The following is a 6,864-nucleotide window of genomic DNA, read 5'->3' as shown; positions in this document are numbered from 1 at the left end:
AATATCTTAATGAGTAGAGGCACACATATCACACATAACACGTGTCTGCACAGCTATTATGGTAGGTCACATGGACCTGGTGTATTCGTGTTCACACAGGAAGATAATTGTCACGTTTATAATTGTATTTATAAAATTTCGAACGAAAATTCAATTCAGAAATAACAAAAAAAAAATGTAAAAATGTAAAAATAATCTTGAAATGATAAATAATTGTTTTCTTTATTAACTTATATATAATAATAATACAAATCGTTAATTGTTTATGCTACAGAATTAAATTATTGTAATTTTTTAATGCAAAATTTCTATGTAAAAAAATGACAATACATTTTGTAAATTATTTGTAATATATTAATTAATTTATTTTATAAATTGTCATAAATTTTAACTTTATAAATGAAGCTGTTAATTATAATCAACAAAAATTGTTTTAATTAATTGAATTAATTAATTATAATTAATTATGTAAATGATTGTTATTTATTAAACAATTTTGATGACGATAATAATGGTAATTATGATAATAACAATTACAAAAATTTCAAAAAGTATGACAAATGAGTGATATTAAAATGAAAATAATATTTAAAAAATTGTGTTTTCTGTATTTTTTTTAAATTCATAAAACATTTAAAATTATCTAAAAAACATAATTAAATTAATAGAATAAATTCTTTTAATAAAAAATATATAAATAAATTAAATAAATATTAGTTATAAAGTCTTCTTCAATCTAAAAACATATACAGTAATTTCTTAAAAATTTAATGTGTGATTTATACATGGTAATAATTATGAAAATTCCAAAAAAATAGGTTCTTTTAATTAATACAAAACATCTTATAATTAATTTATTTTAAATTTTATTTAATTAATGTCTTCAGAAAAAATTATTAAATATTTTATTTTTAAAAAATTAAAGTAAATAATTATTACTTACCTTGTTAAAAGTGTCAAGGTGACCTTTTATATATAATATAAATATATTGAGTTAATCGTAAAATATATTTGTATTTTTAAGAAATTTTTAAAAAGTTAAAATAAATTTTAGAACAGTTTGCTTTTTTTTAAAAAAAAAAAATAAAACTTTATTCTATATTTTTATGTCGTTAAAAAATTAAACGAAGTAAAAATGTTATTTTGAAAATTGAAAATAAAATTTTTGCCTTTTTATAAAATTGAAAATGATCTTTTGCCTTTTTCAAAAACGAGAAACAATTTTTTGTATTTTTTTAGAAAACAAAATAAAATTTAAAAATGAAAGTAATTTCAGTAAACTTTTTACTTTTTTATAAAATAAAATAAATTAAAAGTAAAATAAAATGTGCTAAATTTATTTTACTTTTACTTATTTTTGCATGTTTAGAAATTCTTTTAATATTTAAATGAATTTCAGTGCTTATTTGTGTTTTTCTATTTCAAAAAATTGAAGTCATTTTAATAGACTTTTATGTTTTTAGAAATTTTAAAACAAGAAAATGATTTGTTCTTTTAGAAAAAGAAATTAAAAATAATTATAAATACATTTAAAATGTAAAAAAAAATACAATTTCATTCAAAAATAAAACACATTTATGTTTTTATAAAATTAAAACAATTGATGATAATGCATACTCGAATTTTCAAAACAAATAAGTTGAAAAATAAAAGTAAATTTAATAAATTAATAAAAAAATAATAATAAATTAAAACGAATTTTATTATATATTGTTTTTAAAATATTCAAATATAAAAAATGAAAGCAACATTTTAGTATATTTTTATCTAAAAATGCAAAAAAAAGTTAAAATAATTTTTGGAAGTATTTGTATTTTTATAGAGACAACAAAAATAAAAGTAATTTCAAATATATTTTTTATGCCTATAGAAGTTTAAAAAGTAAAAGTAATTTATGCGTTTTTATAAAATTAAAAATAAAAAAAAATTAGTACACTTCTGCATTTTTAGAATAATGTACTGTATAGTATTCATTATTACACAGCCAGTGCCGGGATATTGTTATCATGGAATAAACACAAATGAAAGGAACAGTTTCACAAATCCACATATTATTTTATTACGTGTGTACAGGTACTGTACATGTATATCTATATAAGCCTAAATAAGCTTAGTGGACAAAAGGGGTGAAGTGTCTGCTCCATTAATTCCCATTTATAATCCTGGTAATGCTTTAATTCAATTGTAGATAGGTACAGCGGTGATCGGACGGATAAGGTGATGATCGGATGAGTAGGATGGTGATCGAAAGAATAGGATGATAATCGAAGAAGTAGGAAAATGATGAAGGGTAGAGTGATCATGATGGGTAAGGTGTGATCGGTGGGATGAGGAATCAAAGGAAAGGGGTGTAGTTGGTGCAGAGCACCTAGTTGTAGAAGTGAGATCTTCAACAAGTTTCTATATTAATTTTGTATGTAAAATAATGCCAGAATATTTGTTTATGACTGACACTTCTCAAAAAAACAATTTTTAAAATGAAAATTAATTTAACTCATATATGTTTTCAGTAAAAATTTAAATAGATAAAAAAATACACCATATAGTGTTTTTTGAAGAATAAAAAAAAATAAAATGAATAATGAAAATAAATTTATATTTTTATAAAACGAAAATAAAATTGTTTTAAAAAAAATTAAAAACAACAGAATATATTTGTGTTTTTTAAAAATAAAATTAAAATTTTTAACTATCGCCATCTGTTGTTAGTTGTTAACAACATCATGTGTCATTCCCTCAAAAAATAAAATAAAATAAATTATATATCAAACAACCTTAATACTTTTCGACGTTTATAAACTTATGATTAAGATAAATATCTACAAAAATTTATTATTATTATTATTTTTAATGTTTAAATCACGGAGGAGAGAAAAAAAATCTGTAGAAATGTTTCCCTTCAATATAACAATTGGCATTACGCTTGTAAAATCTAATAAAGGATATTTCTTTACATTAAAATTAATGACAAATAAATCTCACGCAAGGCTACAGTTAAACATTACAAATCATTTATCTTCTTTCATTTTCAGTTGCCATTTTTGTACAAATTCAATTTAAAAAAAAAAAAAAACACAATAAATTAAAAGACAGCTGAAAGTATTAGAGGAAAAAAATTGTAATTGTATCAAATGATAATAGAATATTTGATTAAATTATACAAATTTAATATCATTTAAGTTATTATTTTTAACATTGAGATCATTTAAAAATTCTTTAAAAAATGTGCTTCGTTACTAAAAATAAATAGAATTTTCTAAAAACTTTTTTAAAGTGTCTAAGAAGTAATTTATTACTCAAAAAAAGGGGTTAAATTCTAAAAAAAATTTTAATTGTGTACTAATATATGTGCTATTTTTATATAAAAAAAAGTTTAGAAACTTTTAAAAATTTTATCACAGTAAAACCTGTATAAAACGGAACAAATTCTTTTGAACACGGCGATTTTCTGTGTTTAAAATGAACCTGTTTAAGACGGAAACCTGCCTAAATGAGAAAGATTATTAGGAACACAGCAAATTTCTGTATTAAAATAAACCTGTTCAGAACGAAAGTTTGCCAAACTGTAAAAAATAATCGGCATCATGCGAGTCCGGTTTACACAGGTTTTACTGTACTTATTTTTAAAAATTTCTTAAAAAAGCGTACAGTACATTGAGAAGGGGGAACTGGGAATTTTTATTAACAGAAAATAAGGTCTTTATGATTGCTTTTTATTCGTAAAGCAACACTCTATGTAATTCATATTTTTAAATATCAAAAAGGGCCTACTAAGGGGAGAAAGGGGACACTCTCTTGCTCAGGATACATACAAGCTCTCAGTAAGCCATAATTAAAGAAGTTTAATAGAAGAGTTATTAGAAGTCGAATGTAGGCATGGTAATTGGGTATAACAATGCAATATGAAACAGGTCGACTACATTTATGAAAGGTAAGGAAAATAAAGTAGCAACAGATGGACTAAGCTGATTAGGAAGATAATCTTGGAATATCTTAATGAGTAGAGGTTAATAGAGTATCAACAGCAACACCAAACTGTTTGTCGTCGACTGTAGAGTATCAATTGAAAGCGTGAGAATGGCTGTTTTCTCGAAAATAAAGTGATGAGCATGTATAGTACCAGAGGAGTTTAAATTATTTTTTAATGTTTTAATACAGTAATTAATTGTTTTATGAAATGAAGCAGAGTACACCAAAGAATATACGCCTAAGTATTTAAGATAAGGGATAAGATCTTAAGAAAACTTGAGAAAAATTTATCAGTTTTCTTTAGTTTATCATTTCTCCTAAAGATCATGATTTGATTATTACTTTTCCGGCTGTTAAATATAACAGTGATAAAGTATGGCGATTGGTCAAGTTTGGACTAGGAGCACCTTGAAACGTCGAGGAATGAAAAAAATTCAGGTTTTTTTTCTATATGTATGGCTGTTAGTGCGTGTGGAGGCACGATTTTGTTCACCCAATTTGAAACTTAATAACTCCTGTGCCTTTGGTCGAAAATTTCTAAAATTTTGCAGAGAGGTTTAAACAATAATGTGATTGATGCTCTTAAATTTTGGTGGTTAAAGGTTAAGTGGGTGGGGAGATAAACGGGTCGTGTATCACATCTCGAATAGGGTCAGATTTACTAATTTCTCTCGATTTTACAATTTTTTTAAAGAAAATATATCTCTACATTCAAAATTAAGCTTTTTGCCGTATTATAATAAATAATAATATAAAAATTTTTCAAATAAAATCTCATAACAGATGGCGCTATACACAATTTCAACATTTTGCCGGAAAAGTTACGCAACTCGTTGCTTGATTTTTATATCCAGCATAACAATAAAACATTTCAAATAAAATAAAACTAAGTTAAATTATAAAAAGTTGTATAATATATATATTCATTTACAATGTAAATAAAACAGAATAAAGTATATTATTATATATAAGTTATATAGCACCTTAAACCCTTATATATATTAGTATAAAGTTAATATATTCTTATTTTAACATAATGCATAAAAAATTTGCCCTCTTAGTGTCCACGGAACGGAAGGAATTTAAAAAAAAACGCATAAAGACACCTTAATTCAGCACAAAGTACCATTCTATATTTATCAGAAGAAAAGGAGGAAGAGGAAATATATACCTAACTTAATATAGATACGGAAGAGAAGGAAACATTCGAGTAATATTATATAGCATATTAACGGTAATATATTTTATTATTAAAATGCTAAGTATATTCTAAAACACACACACACAAAAAAGTGAGGCAATAATGTGTACTTAGTTACTACAGAAATAAAACAGAGTAAAGGATGCTGTCATGACATTTCAAGTCAATTGAAAATTTTTGATATTTCACAAAGGGGAAAAGGGAATATAAAAATATATAAAAAAAAAGGNACACAGCAAATTTCTGTATTAAAATAAACCTGTTCAGAACGAAAGTTTGCCAAACTGTAAAAAATAATCGGCATCATGCGAGTCCGGTTTACACAGGTTTTACTGTACTTATTTTTAAAAATTTCTTAAAAAAGCGTACAGTACATTGAGAAGGGGGAACTGGGAATTTTTATTAACAGAAAATAAGGTCTTTATGATTGCTTTTTATTCGTAAAGCAACACTCTATGTAATTCATATTTTTAAATATCAAAAAGGGCCTACTAAGGGGAGAAAGGGGATACTCTCTTGCTCAGGATACATACAAGCTCTCAGTAAGCCATAATTAAAGAAGTTTAATAGAAGAGTTATTAGAAGTCAAATGTAGGCATGGTAATTGGGTATAACAATGCAATATGAAACAGGTCGACTACATTTATGAAAGGTAAGGAAAATAAAGTAGCAACAGATGGACTAAGCTGATTAGGAAGATAATCTTGGAATATCTTAATGAGTAGAGGTTAATAGAGTATCAACAGCAACACCAAACTGTTTGTCGTCGACTGTAGAGTATCAATTGAAAGCGTGAGAATGGCTGTTTTCTCGAAAATAAAGTGATGAGCATGTATAGTACCAGAGGAGTTTAAATTATTTTTTAATGTTTTAATACAGTAATTAATTGTTTTATGAAATGAAGCAGAGTACACCAAAGAATATACGCCTAAGTATTTAAGATAAGGGATAAGATCTTAAGAAAACTTGAGAAAAATTTATCAGTTTTCTTTAGTTTATCATTTCTCCTAAAGATCATGATTTGATTATTACTTTTCCGGCTGTTAAATATAACAGTGATAAAGTATGGCGATTGGTCAAGTTTGGACTAGGAGCACCTTGAAACGTCGAGGAATGAAAAAAATTCAGGTTTTTTTTCTATATGTATGGCTGTTAGTGCGTGTGGAGGCACGATTTTGTTCACCCAATTTGAAACTTAATAACTCCTGTGCCTTTGGTCGAAAATTTCTAAAATTTTGCAGAGAGGTTTAAACAATAATGTGATTGATGCTCTTAAATTTTGGTGGTTAAAGGTTAAGTGGGTGGGGAGATAAACGGGTCGTGTATCACATCTCGAATAGGGTCAGATTTACTAATTTCTCTCGATTTTACAATTTTTTTAAAGAAAATATATCTCTACATTCAAAATTAAGCTTTTTGCCGTATTATAATAAATAATAATATAAAAATTTTTCAAATAAAATCTCATAACAGATGGCGCTATACACAATTTCAACATTTTGCCGGAAAAGTTACGCAACTCGTTGCTTGATTTTTATATCCAGCATAACAATAAAACATTTCAAATAAAATAAAACTAAGTTAAATTATAAAAAGTTGTATAATATATATATTCATTTACAATGTAAATAAAACAGAATAAAGTATATTATTATATATAAGTTATATAGCACCTTAAACCCTTATATATATTA

The sequence above is a fragment of the Centruroides sculpturatus genome, unplaced genomic scaffold, assembly GCF_000671375.1.
Source record: "Centruroides sculpturatus isolate CEXI.00-Female unplaced genomic scaffold, Cexi_2.0 scaffold145, whole genome shotgun sequence".
NCBI lineage: Eukaryota > Metazoa > Arthropoda > Arachnida > Scorpiones > Buthidae > Centruroides > Centruroides sculpturatus.
The sequence above is the reverse complement of the archived record's forward strand: the minus strand, read 5'-3'. Positions refer to the sequence as shown.